General features: G+C 38.9%; 1 protein-coding gene across 1 annotated transcript in view; it reads left to right on the forward strand.

Moving 5' to 3' along the window:
* The window catches only part of CSMD1 (CUB and Sushi multiple domains 1), a 1,946,356-nt gene that overhangs the window by 1,806,339 nt on the left and 124,942 nt on the right, over window positions 1-15,075 (forward strand). The gene's annotated exons all lie outside the window — the stretch shown is intronic.

A 15,075-nucleotide genomic window follows, 5' to 3' on the forward strand; every position in this document is an offset into this window, starting at 1 on the left:
ATTGTGGTGTTGAGAGCAGTGCAATGTTTTATAAGTGAGGTATAAAGGAGGAAAGTGACTATTAGACTAAGTGACTTTTCTCATACACAGTAGGAGAACTGATAGATTTAATCATTCTAAAGCAGTTTTCAGATAATCTAGATAGGAGGGAGGGTGGAGATTTGGATGCACCAACATTACCTATATATGCTGGGCAGAGGCTGGGTAGCAGATAGAATAAACGTGAAGGCTCAGCATTGGAGAGACAACCAGGGCAACCTAGATCTGAGAAGCAGTCAGTTCGTGGACAAAGGAATTATTGGTAGAAATTGAAGAAACTTAAATATTCCAAAGGGGGAACCAAAAAGAATGCTCATGCAGAATCTAGTGAGAACTCTTCAGCTCCTCCTTTTGTGTATTTTACTTGTAGAATATTCAAACAAACAAACAAAAAAATCCCACCTCTTTCCAATGACGGAGTGTGACAATGGGGAAATATGTGATCTGGCTAAACTCAGAGAAGCTGAGGGTCCCAGAGACTGTACCATGTTTATGTGGGTGAAAGGGAAAATAACCTTCTTGGTGGACTCAGATTGCATCCAAAAGTTGGTGCTACAGAGATTAGTAAAATCAACTCTTCTTTGAGCCTGAGAATCCTTCCAGTTCTCTGTGTCTCTGGATATACCTGCCCACCATAATCCCTCTAACTCAGAGTTCCACTTATTATCTTGGCCAGTTTAATAGGTGAGATTTTTTTCTGGGCTATAGGTATCTATCATGAGATTTGCTCCCAGCTAGAGCTGGGCAAAATTATAACAGTTTGGGAAATCTATGTACAACATATAAATTCTGGTTGATATATTGTTATGAAATTGATGTATCATAGAATGTCTCTGTAGATATGGAATCCACTATTTGCTGACAGGGCTGTAGCATATACCTACTGGATCAGGGATAATGGTCAGTCATTAGATGCCCACCTATTCAGATGGGATAATGGTCAGTCATTAGATGCCCACCTTAAATGCCCACCTATTCAGATGGAAACACTTTGAGACAAAAGGCTGGCTCCTACCAGGCTGGTTTACCAAGGAAAAGAGGTTAGCTGGCAACGAAGCCACCTGATGGGGTCCCCTGTTGAACCTTATCAGGAGATCATGTGACAAAGGTGGCTGGAGGCTATAAATGAGTCTCTTGGCAACTATTATAGAGAAGGAAAAAGGCAGAAGAGTTCAGAGTTTCTTTGTTCTGGATGAGAAACCATGTGCAGGAGGACAGGGACGTGAAAGGATCTTAGAGTCCACTATGAATTCTGGCTTATGCCTGAAGAACTCTTTAGACTGGTGAGAAAACTGAGGCTGGGAAATGTATATTCATTTTTAAAATTATTTTGTCTAGATCTGTGTGTCTTTTATTTTAAGTAAAGAGGAATGGTGTTTTAGAATCCTGTGCAAAGTCAGTCTGTCTGTCTACTTTCACTGTCGCGTTCGCGTTCATCAAAACATCATATTTCCATTAAGGTGTGGTCAAAACTATGAAAAAGTTTGGGAAGTTTTAGGTATATGTTGAAAACTATAAATGCTGTAGCACAGTTAATAACATTAAGGCTAAATAACAGTAAACTGAATGTTTTACTTTATTTTTACAACACCCAAAATATCCTACATGTTTTACAGAAAGAATAAAAAGACCTGACAGACACTATTCAGAAAAGAGTATGAACTAATTTACTGACTTCAGTGCTATTTGTTAAAGAGAAGCATAAATATTGCATATTAAATAGCATATCTTTCTTCCAAATGACAGTAAACAAAGTTCAGAGGACATATTCAGCATGAAAAATCAAACTGATAGAAACAAGAGCACCAGCTGTTGTGCGGGGTGTTTTGGTCTCTCTCTCTCATTCTTTTTTCTTTTTTTTTCCACTTGGGAACTGAAAATACTGAGTTAATTACCATACCTGGGGATGGTTTTTATTTGTGGTAAGAAAAGTTTAAACTTGTATCTTAAAATTATAAAAGTTCACCAGATAATATCAGCTTCTACCATACAAATAAGTTTAATGTGGAGATATTAATAATACAATGGTCATACTTGGAGTTTTTTTCATTTGGAAAATTTCAGCCAATTTGAGAGAAATTCTCTGTACTTAATAAAACCAGTTCTTCTTCGAGTGATTGCTTATGTGTATTCCACAATAGGTGTGCGTGCTCGCCATGTGCACTGCTGTCGGAAATTTTTCTCCTAGGAGAGCGACCCTAGTGACCCCTGGAGTGGCACCTCCATGATGCGGTATAATGGGCGCTGCATGCTCCTCCCACTCTGTTCCTTCTTGCCGGCAGTTCAAGCCTCAGACCAAGAGGAAGAGAGACATTAGGCTCCGGGCCATCCTGATGGAGTCGGCATTGACCCTGACTCTGGGGTGCCACTCCGAGTCGGCACCAGGTACCAAGGTGCCGGTGCACAGTGACCCCCCGGCGCCATCTACCAGTCGGTGCTGCTCTCCATCCGTGGGGCATGTCAAGAAGGCTAAGAAGAGGCCTTCTCTGCTGCGGCACCGGAGCAAGACTGGGGAAGAGGCTAGACCCATGTTGGGCAGTCTTCGGTCCCCATCAACCTCTAGGCCTCCAACTCAGGGTGAGCGGAGGAGCCTGGCCCATTCGGAGCAGGCTTTCCCAGATGTCCAGATGCCCTCCATGCCAGAGGCCCTGCAAGCAGCCCAGGACGTTATGTCCATGCCAGTACCAGGAGCACCGCCAATGTTGGCCCCGCATTCCAGAGTCAAGCCACCGCTGGGATCTCCGCAGTCGCCCCTGACTCGGTACCGGTCACGGTTGAGGGATTGTTCCTGATGCCATTTGCCACTCAGCGTCCATCCCGTGCGTAGTCCACGCAGGTCACTGTCGACCCCCACCAGGTTGTCTGGCTGGGTTCCATCTGACAGAGACTCCAGGCACCGCTCCGCCTTGAGGAGCTGACATTGATGGGACTGAGGCAGATGCCACTGAAGGTCCTCGTCTCAGAGGGGCTATCATAGCCAATCACGACACGAACATCAACACCGTTCCTATTCGTCGTCTCACTCCAGGACCCCACCACAGAACCATTCCTGCAGCCCCAGGCGTCAATCGCTGGCACATCGCTGGCGCGGATCTGCCCGCCAGAGCTGACTGCAGAGCAGCTGCTGCCCGCGGTACCGTCCCTCCATGCCGGGATCACGGTCTCATGGTCGGCACTGCTCCCAGCACCACCACTCCTCCCGGTCTAGGAACAGCAGCAGGTCGTACGTCAGCCCGGCCTCCCTTCGTAGTCGTCCATTGATGGGTCAGGCCAGCCAGGCCAAACAGCCTGCTCCACTGGTGCCACTTTCCTGTGAGTGTCTCCATGTAAACGAACCCTAAGACTGAAAAAAGCAAAAACAAAAACACCACAAATTTGGGAAACTTTTTATTCTTTATAATAGCTTTTGTCAACTCGACTTTAAATTGTCTGCCACCATGGAAATACAAATCCTGATTCTTGCTCTGACAAGCTACAAAGAAAAATATTGAATGAAATCTCACTCCTTCTCAGCACATGCACAATGTGCTTCAGGTGACGTGACCAGGTTTCATCACCAGATTGGGTCGGCTTTTTGGATCATTAGGATCATTAGCTTCCCCAGCCCAGTTCGGTTAGTGACGGGGAGCGCGATATGTACACTGATCTATGCCCCCCAAATCTCACTCAGTTACATTGAATGAGACAATCTCTCCCTCCTGCTATATTGAAATATTAGCAAATATGGCATTTGCATTATGTTTTATTTATAACTGATTAGTAAAAATGATTGCTAATGACTAAAGGAAAACTTTGATTAGTACTTTTTTTTTGTAGTATCTCAAAACACCTCACAATCTTTAATATATTTAGCCTCACAACTCCTCTGTGAGGTAAGGAAGTAATACAATCCTCAGTTTGACAGATGGAGAGTTGAAGCATAGAGGGACCACGTAACTTATCTTAAATCACACCAAGGAGGAAGTCTTTCATGCAACATAGAATTGAACCCAGATCTTCTGAATTGTAGGCTGTCACCATAACCACTGGGCTAGTCATCTTCTCCTGTTGGGGCCTGCTATCTCTGTGGACTATTAAATAATAATTCAGCATATAAAATGTATAAACTCTGACTCCTTTCTGCCAACTCAGATTATTTTTCCATTGATATAGGCTCCCCAGGTTTTCTCTTAAGGCAGTCTCTCAGTAAATGTTCAAAAACCTTTGAAAATGTTAGTTTTTATTATTTGCTGAAGCCTCAGTTACTGAGACTGCAAAGAGAGGAAATGATAATTATGTAGGCTTGACAGTTTAATTTATTTTTCTGCACAAAAGAAAAAAGTGCTGATATGAACATTTATATTGATGTAAGACATATTGTGATGACATTTTAGGAGTCCTTAATACATATGTCTGGGTTTATTGATTGATTGATTTTATTGTTTTGTTTTATTTTACTGTAAACCAGACATTTCCAAGTTTGAAGAAATTGCCCCAAGGCTTCCAATAACAGGCAATTCAAATTTTGAACACGGATATCAATTAGATTAAGAGTTGGTGTACAATAATACTGATGTGCAGATTTCTGCCAAGGAAATAGTTTTACAATCTGACCGAAAATTTGTGTAGCGACCACTAAAGTCATAAGATAGCATATCCTGAAGAATGGACATTTCTATAGCTAGGTGTTATAAAAACATTGTATTCTTCATATGTACAGTAGATCTTCTACAATGTATCTAGATTTCATATTCATATAGATTGTCTTCCTTAATACACAAATATACACCCCTTAAACTCAATAGGAGTTGACAATATATAAACCCTAAAAGGTTTTGCTCATCATTTCACAGGATTGAGCCCTTTATGCTTTGTTATAGGCTCTGGAAATAATTATATCAAAAGTTAAAAGTTACACCAAGAGTTCAATTTCCTCTGCTTAACAAATTACAGGTGAATTAAATATAATACTGTCTGGTTAAATCATTAACTTCAGCAAAGAATAGCATCCACAAATATCTAAATTGTGTTGACTTCTGACTCATTGATCACAAATAAAAGTTACGCTATTCTGAAGTTAGATAATTTAATAATCTTTTGGCTGCATCAGTCCCTGAATTGTGTAGTCCTTATTCATGAAAAAATATTCAAGGGTTATTGCTGGATGGGAACCAGTTTCTGTTTTGTGTTAAATTCCATAGGTTTTTTTTTTTTGGGGGGGGGGGGGGTTCCATTCCAAAACAGAACAAATCACGCATTTTCAAAATTTCCCATGAAACAAAAATTCTGATTTTGTTTTGGGTTGATTGAATTGGAATGAAACATTTAAATTTTATCTCCCCAAAATGTTTTGATAATATAAAATAAAACATTTTTAAATGAAAAGTTGTTTTGGGGGAAAAGGGCAAAACATTCTGTTTAAAGCATGTTTAATTGGAACACTCTGACATGATCAAAATATTTCATGATGTGTTTTTTTTCTTCAAATTGAAAATTTCTTGAAATTCGGACATAACGTATTCAACAAATCAGTATTTCCCCATGGGAGCACATTCTGTTGGAAAATTTGTGACCAGCTCTATCCAGGTCCCAGTATTTTTAATTGTGTATAATATAATTTGTCCCTCTGAATGAGATCTCATGGGATTGGGCCCTAAGTATCTGAGATCTGTATGTTAAAGCAAAGATGAATATCACAAAACTGATGAAAGAACAAACGTGATCGTAAAGCTTTATCCTTTGATCCTAAAGCACACTCTTCTGCCAGTGCAGAGTCCTATTAAAGTGTGTGCAACTGTGCTGGTAGAAAAGTGTGCAGGTTGCAGGGATCAGACAGATTATTTTGCAAGTTTGGGGTCTAAACTGGGGATCAGACAGATTATTTTGCAAGTTTGGGGTCTAAACTGTGATCATTTCAGGCCATAAAGAATTACACAGATGGTAATGAATGTATAGCACAAACAAGTACATTATTGAATACAAATGTACCTGGGAAATAGGTCAAATTATGTACTGTTACTGTTATGCTCCCTTTCCTGCCCCTCAGTTCCTCAGTTTAACTCTTAACTGAAGTCCTTTAGGAACTTTCCAGAAAAGCATTTTGCAGAGTGAAACCAGGAAGCACTGCATTTAAACCTTGAGTTTAAATCTTATTAACAGCAGAGCTGAGTGAATAATTGATTTTTTTGGTTTGAGAGCTCAAACCAAAAAATCTGACAAAAATTATTTCAGTTGAAACTGAAACCGAATGTTTTTGGTTTGCTCACCAAAATGGAAAACCTGAAAAAAATTCATTTCAGAAACATCACCACATGGTGTTTGTGAAATTAACTATACTCCCTGGGATTGACAGCAGGCCCACAGGTCTGGAGTTCTGCTGTCACCAGCCTTAGGGATTCCACATATTGGGGCTGTCCTAGTGCCACAGATCCTGGGAGCTCATCCCAGGATCTTTATGGCAGAAAGACTGGAAGAGCCAGGCTCAAATCATGATTCTCGGAGCTTCCAGGCTCCCTGAGAGATTGCCATCAGTTAGATATAGGGCTCCTAGGACATCCAGGATCCCTGCCATGGAGCTGAGCGTCCAGAAATCTCGAGGTCCTTGGCCACAGCTGTATAAAATATACTTCATTTCCCCCTACACTATATATCACTAATGGATAAAGATTGGAAGAATGTTTTTAGGCAAATGTTGCAGATTTTGAGCCCCAATCTTGGCACCAGCCATATCCCCCTTTGCTTCTTTCTTCTGTTTTCCAGCAGAATCTAAACTTATCAGCTACCCTGTGTATAACATCTCCCACCTTGACCCTGTGCAGAAGACATACTGAGACACGTAGAATGATGATTTCAAAAATGGCTTTAAACAGCCACTATCTACCATCTCTAATGGGTGTTTTTTCTTTTGGAGCTTGTAGCTGTCTCCCCAGTCCTGTGGGTGGTTGGTTTGTTTTTTTTTGTTTTTTTTTTTTTTTGTAAACAGTATTGATGCCAACCTTTCTGCATATCAGAATGGCTGTCTACACTTTACAGCCCTCCCTCAGTAGCAATCAAGCCTCATATTATGAACTGTATTGAGGGCACCAAAGCATACTTGGAACTTAAGTGTTATTTCACTTTTGTTATAAACACTCTGGGGGATGTCTGTCATAGCCCTCTTTAAGACTGGAATGAAATAGAAGGTGTGAAATGTCCCATGACATGTCAAGAATAGAAAATTGGATGGTGCTGCATGATAACAGCAAGCTACAGAAATTGTAAACTGGCATCAGATCTGGCATGAATCAGTGAGAAATGTAATTATGCATTATCTTCTGGAATATAGGGGAGATTGCTGTGAGGAATACATGGTTTCAGCTTTAGTGAGTCAAAAAAGAACTATTCATAAGAATATGAGAAAGGCCGTACCGGGTCAGACCAAAGTCCATCTAGCCCTGTATCCTGTCTGCCGACAGTCACCAATGCCAGGTGTCCCAGAGGGAATGAACAGAACAGGTAATCATAAAGTGATCCATCCCCTGTTGCCCATTCCCAGCTTCTGGCAAACAGAGGCTAGGGACACCATCCCTGCCCATCTTGGCTAATAGCCACTGATGGATCTATCCTCCATGAACGTATCTAGTTCTTTTTTGAACCCTGTTATAATCTTGGCCTTCACAACATCCTCTGGCAAGGAATTCCATAGGTTGACTGTGTCTTGTGTGAAAAAATACCCCCTTCTGTTTGTGTTAAACCTGCTGCCTATTAATTTCATTTGGTGGCCCCTAGTTCTTGTGTTATGACTTTTTTGACTGCCACTGCACATTGAGTGGATATTTTCAGAGAACTATCCACAATGACTCCAGGATCTCTTTCTTGAGTAGTAACTGCTAATTTAGACCCCATCATTTTATATGTATAGTTGGGATTATGTTTTCCAATGTTCATTACTTTGCATTTATCAAAATTGAATTTCATCTGCCATTTTGTTGCCCAGTCACCCAGTTTTGAGAGATCCTTTTGTAGCTCTTCTCAGTCAGCCTGGGACTTAACTATCTTGAATAGTTTTGTATCATCTTCAAATTTTGCCCCCTCATTGTTTACCCCTTTCCCCCAGATAATTTATGAATATGTTAAATAGGACTGGGCCCAATACAGATCCCTGGGGGACACCACTATTTACCTCTCTCCATTCTGAAAACTGACTATTTATGCCTACCATTTATTCAAAGTACACACTATTGTATTATTGTAATGACTGGGAATAAGTATTCCATTTCCCCCCTAAAAAACTAAAGAATGAGAGGACTCATTTGCATTCAAATATAAATTTATTTACTTTAATCTTTTAGGAAAGTGGAATATATATCTTCAGCATTTCAACAGGGCATCATATTTCTCATATGATATGAGATATGTGATGGGGATGAATTTCTCCAATTACATTTTTTACAATCCAAACTTCAAATGGTTTTCCCATTAATACTTTGTCACTTGCAAAAAGAACAGGAGTACTTGCGGCACCTTAGAGACTAACAAATTTATTAGAGCATAAGCTTTCGTGGGCTGTAGTCCACGAAAGCTTATGCTCTAATAAATTTGTTAGTCTCTAAGGTGCCGCAAGTACTCCTGTTCTTTTTGCGGATACAGACTAACACGGCTGCTACTCTGAAACTTGTCACTTGCAGATATTATTTAATTATATTTCAGGAAAAGGGGCACATGCCTGGTCCAGCTAAGCTCTGGTTGGCACAGAACCCATGTTCTGCTTTAGTTCCCAACATAATTTAGAGCAGACTACTTCAGGCTGCTACCAAATCCCCCCATAACCCAGAATGCTCTGAGGGCTTCCCTAAATTTTGTAAGCTAGAACAGTCTCCATTGGCTAAGGGTCTCCAGCTTACAGTACATTCTGGCAGTGATTCCTTCCAGCTATGGCCTGCCCAGGAGTATTCTCTACACTTGTTAGGGGATGTGTAATGGCATACAGCCGGTTGTACCCACCCCAAGGCAATCCTCATCTGTCCTTTTAAAGAGGCAGTTCTCCATCATCTTTGTATTGTTAAAGCAACATAAAGGGGCATGAAAAAGGAAAGGATCTGGTCCAAGAAGTTTTTAAGATGAGGTTCTTAACTCCCTAGAAAACTGCAGAGTGTAATTTTAAAATCTTATGAAAATGATAAATAGCACAGTTATCATAGTTTAGAACTTTGCTGGCTGCTTACTGCACAAAATTGCAAATATTCATTCCACTGAAATGAATAGAAATGTCGTCTTTTTCTTCCATGGGAGCAGGATGCCCTAAGGCTGCTTTAACAAGGTGCAAAGAGAACAGCTATGCACGGAGTAGCACCAGGATCAGGGGAGTGCAAAGACAGCTTTAAACTTTGTGCACCATCCCCAACTCGCACTTTACTTTTGGACCCACACTCAAGGATCTGACCAAAAATATTGTGTCATGAAATGACATTGTGACACAAAATAATTAACATCACATTTTATGATATTTCACTGTGATGTTTCTCTTGAGAAGATGTCAATAAACTAAAACTGCTGAGTTGTTGAAACTTCTGGGTCACAACTCAGACATCATGGTACAATGTCAGGATGCCACAGTACACTTATTCGCAAGCTCTCTGGAACTACAGTAGATTGAAAAGTGTCTTACTAACTCTTCAAGGTTAAGTACCATTGCTTTATACAATATATCATCAGAAAGCTATGGCCTTTAATATTTATCTAATACATATTATATTATAAAGAGTATATGTGATTGTTGATTTTATATCTATTTATCTAGATAAATATAAATACAATCAAGTGTATTACTCCATTCAAATAAAATGTTAAACTCAGTCCCTATTTGCTTTTCCTTTCATGGTTGCTTCCCATGACGATGGATAAGGAAATATAACCTAGTTTGTAATATCCCAGAATTTTAAAGGTTACTTGAAAAAAAATAGACCTTGTAGATAAATAATGTTATTGTTCTTTTTCATGGTTTCTTTGTTCTTGTTCTTTAATATTTAAGAACAACTCTCTCCAAGTCTGCATGCTCATTTCCTCATTTCAAACATTTTAAGCAGCAGTTTGGGCCAAACTGATAACTTTACACAAATCTACATACTACAGATTTCTTTTTGAAGCCTGCTTGATAGTTCTAGAATTCTAAGCTAATATGATGGTTTAAACAGTAGTGGCTACTGCTCTCATGTGATACATGTGTAGCAATTTATTCTGGAAGAAACATCATTTCTATTTTTCATTATCTTTCTGAACAATAATTTAATTGAATGAATTGCTGCCCTGAGGCACAAATAAGATCTAAAATAAAGCATCTATTGTATTATAAATGACACAAAAACTGTTAATGTAGTTAGATGATGCATCGTCATTGTATTGGCATTTTGTTAATCAAGGACAATGCATGGTAAGCTGCACTTTCCATTTCTTTTAATCAGAGGAAACTAATTACAGGGATAGCAGCCAAGTATCTCATACCATTACACTTGCACATAATAATAATAATAATATCTAGCTCTTATAACTACTGATTTTTCTCATTATACACTCAGTGCATTTATCAAAATTATTTCTTGAAAAAGTAATGAAAGTGCATACAGTCATATAGGTTACTGCTTAGAGCACCCACTATGTGTAAGGGAACACTGGCATAGAACTTGGAATACTCTTGTCACTTATGTCAAGGCAAGCAATGGCTGACAGCCATCAAAAGAACTCAACTGAAAAGGAAAAATAAGTCTGCCATGAAGATCTCAAAGGGCCAGATTGTGATTGTTGCACAGGATGAGAGGCGGGAACAAGAAATTATCAAGGGCTATTCATAGTTACAAACCCTTTGCAGAAGGGTGTTCAGGAGTTGTGCTTTCTCAAAGCAGGTGGGAAGGAGGGGAACTCTGCTTCCCCTCTGCAGCAGTGTCAGAAGAGATTATATTCTCCAAACTCTCACCACTCCAGACATGAGTCAATACCTTAACGATCCAAAATGAGGTGCATTGGGGAGTGCATTTTGATGGATGTGACTTTTGAGCCTTTGTTCCTTATAGACTTTAGATTCCCAATGGTCAAATGTGGCTTCTTTGAAAAACAAAAAATATTTAGGGGTGTTTACAGCTGCCAATAGGAACCCTGTTCCAACTAATGGAAATGATTAAGGTACATCTGGGATTGAAGGCATCAGGAATGCATCTGGAACTTGTGCTGAAAATCCATGTCACACAATATGAGTAAATAGTTTAATTAAGCCATGGCAAAGTTAAATAACTTAAAAGTGGATTTGTTATAAGGCCTTAAAGATGGCAAAATTGCTTTATAGGGGAAATATGCAAATTAAGCTCTTAAGATAAACTAGTTTATACTATTTCTAGTGCTTCCTAAAGAGGAGATTAAATCAATAACCTTATTGTAAAGGTTTGTAAATATCTTATTTTAAAAACCTAACTGAAGACCACAAAGCTGAAAACAAATCAAGTCCCCAGTCCTTCCAAACTTGTGAGCGTGCCTAATTTATGCATTGTGAGTCGTCCCATTAACTTCAGTGGAACTACTAACAGTATATAAAATTAAGCACATATATAAATCTTGGAAGGATTGGGGGCCTAATACAGCTAAAGCAGCATGATTAATGTCCTTTTTAATGATTCCAGAAATATGTTGGTTTTGCAGCCAGGGCCGGCCCTGGCTTTTTGGCCGCCCCAGGCCAAAAAGCCTCCCGCCGCCCCCCACCCCTGGCGGTGAGTGTGGCAGGGGAGGGCGCCGAGCCCGGCCGCGGCCCCGCTGTCCCTGGTCGGTCGGAGCACCGCGGGGAGGGTGGCGAGCCCGGGTGGGGTCCCGCTCTCCCCGACCGGCCAGAGCGCCGGGAGGAGGGCGGCCAGCCCGGCCGGGGCCCCGCTCTCCCTGTGTGACCGCCACCCCCCTCCAGGTGCCGCCCCAAGCACATGCTTGGAGGGCTGGTGCCTGGAGCCAGCCCTGTTTGCAGCTCAATTTGGTATACTACTATTTTTTTGTCGGTATCACCTTATGTGCAGGGGTGAGTATTTAGAGACAAACATATTTTATAATGCTACGGTAGCTCCATTTCTCAGTGCTTTTTTATGGTGGTTATAGTTCAAAATGATTTCCCTGCATTTGTGTGTATACATGGATATTAGTATATGTAGATGAAATCATTTTGCTGAAATGACACCTAATCTTACTTTTAGATATGTAATTACATTTACTGAACTAGACTTAGTAACAAGCAGTGCTTACTCACACATTACTTCATAAAAACAAATCAACGTTGAAAGAAGACAGCTGCTTCTTTACATCTGGATGAAGTTGAAATAATCTCTGATGCAAATAGTTTCATCTGTGTAAATGACAAATGTCTGTAGTCTCTGTACTTCACAAAGGGAAGACTGAGAAGTCTAATTCATTATGGCACTACCCAGAAAACCTGGGTGAGTTAAATAAAGCAACTGTTAGTTTATTTTTTATCTCTTGAATGAAGTGGAAACTAATGAATCAGAATCATTCACTGTAAAATTAAAAACTACAATACCTCAAGCAGCATTTTAGAGTCAGTTGCACTTACATATAGCCATGAATTAGAGAGAGAGTATCTTGTATTCTGGCAATAACATATTTGGTTTCATGTGGCAAAATGTAAAAGTGATGTAGAAAAGTATGTTTGCTGTTAGAATGGAGGTGAGTTTTGTATATCTGAACTGTCAACAAAGTGTCCTACTAAAATCTGTCAGATTAAGAGAAATTATTTTGGGAGCACATTTCGATAAAGTTGAAATAGGTGAACCTCTTATCTCTAAAATGGTTTAAAATATCCCCTGTGGTTGAGCTTGAATCTCTTTACTGGTGATGATTAAGTTAAATAAGAGGCTCCCTTTCATCTTTGAAAGAACCGTATTTCTCTCTAAAACCTTTACTTGAAAGAGGCAGTGATGAAAATTAGGCTTATGGTAGATCTAGAAAGTTACTGAATAATTATTTAAAATAATGTATATCATATGATAGACCTACATGATTTTATATTGAAGAGTTAAACCTTTTGGTCATTTAGTAATTTATTTATCATTTACTAATAAGCAAATAACCACTTTTTCTCAGCATCTGATTTTTGTATCTGGAAACACCTTGAGCTGCTGTGAGACAAACAAAAAAAAATTACTAGCAGCTAAAATGGTGTTAGCAAATAGGAAGTGATCACCTAAACTGAGCAACTGCTTCCAAAAATGTGAAATACTGTAATAGGGGCAGGGAACCATAACTTATCTCAAAATATGGACGCTTCAACTTTACTGTACAACTTGGTAACCACATTTGGATTAAACTGAAAAAGATCTGGGATATCTACATGTCATCACTGTTTGGAAGTATAGCCTCATATTTGCCAATCACATACCCTTTGGGTAATTTTCCCAGCTCAGAAACTATTGCATCTTTCCCACATAGGCCTCCAGCAGTGTCAGTTCTGTATTTTGTAATGATTGAGTCTATACCATGGGTGCATGAAGTACTGGAAAAGACATACTTATAATCACGAATTACTAAAATATTCTAAATAGTTAAAAATAAGTACAAACTAGAGGAAATTTAAATTTTAAAAATGCATTATTTTTGAATCACAGTCCAGGAATTTCACTAACCCTCTTCTCTTTCTCTCATTGTTTCTATGCACCAAACACTTCAGGGCTAAATTCCCATTTGCACTAAGACTACTTTACATCACCCTGGCAATGGAAAGTAGCCTAAAAGTGGGAGTAAATGTAATTTATAAGCACTTTATAGCTCATTAACACTGTCAGGGTGGAGTAAAGCAGTCTTTGTTTAAATAAGAATCAGACACTTTTATGTTTAGTTACCTTTTTAATTTTTTTAGCACAATTTTTGGTTTCTTACATATACTGTATTTGTTTCAGATCCTTATGGCCTTTATATGAACTAGTAATAGTAATGCAGTGGCCTCAGTGGATTTTGTAGATGATCAGATATGATGATTGCTAAAACAGGACCTTTGGCATGTATCTTAATTTCTATGACTAGATTCAAAAGCAAGATTTTTGTATTTTGCATTGTTTTCTTAGCTGTATTTCTTTTTCTTTCTTTCTTTTTTCTTTTTTTTTTTTTTTTGTGGGACAGGGGGTCAGGAGGATAAATGTTTCTTTTCAAAAATGTTGGTGGCTATTGCCTCTTCCTATAGTCACAGTGTGACAAGGGCACTCACTAGTAAGTTTGAATCCTATTTTTCTATAGTAATGTAATTTTAAAATTCAGAATATAGGATATTGAATTTATGAGAGTTTCTTCTCTTTTCTTTAAGATCTGTACATATTCCCAAATATTTTAATAAAATTAAATCAGATTAAAAAGTAATCAACTTTTATATTTAGGACACATTTATTTTTTGAATGATGTTCATACCAACCAAATAAATATTCTGTGAACTTTATCTTTGAACTTTAATAAATAAAGTCAACAGCAGGCTTGAGAAATTATCTCCAACTACACTATAAAATGCATGGTTCCTATGACAGTTCACACCAAATTCAGTTATAACTTGCATGAGTATCATGAAAAACGTAACACTGATATTCTCCATTACTTACAGTAAGTACACTATCTTCCCAAACTTGGAATGCGAGAAGCTGCAGTACTGACATCACTGTGGTGTGTCAAATGTTGATTTTTTTTTTTTTAATGGCAACTGCTCCAATTTGTAATGTCATAATTGCTATGGTGTACTTACAGTACATCAATTTCCAGGTAATTAGGATTGAATATTTAACTCTCTTCACTACAGTCTGTTTATAGAATGCACCTGAAAGAATCCAGTTAGAACCCAGTAAATGTCATGTGCAGTGAAATGAAACATTTTTTTAAAATGTTACATTTATCAGACATTGTTGATACAACTGGACTGTCTTTTGCATTAGCTAACAAAAGGCTATATCCTGAGACGATTCCCCATTGACTATTAAGTACTTCATCATTGTCTGCGATTCCTTATATACCCACTGTAGTCTATAGTTTGATTTTTCCGTTAACCATGATTTGAGGACT

Source organism: Malaclemys terrapin, chromosome 3 (genome assembly GCF_027887155.1).
Source record: "Malaclemys terrapin pileata isolate rMalTer1 chromosome 3, rMalTer1.hap1, whole genome shotgun sequence".
Lineage (NCBI taxonomy): Eukaryota > Metazoa > Chordata > Testudines > Emydidae > Malaclemys > Malaclemys terrapin.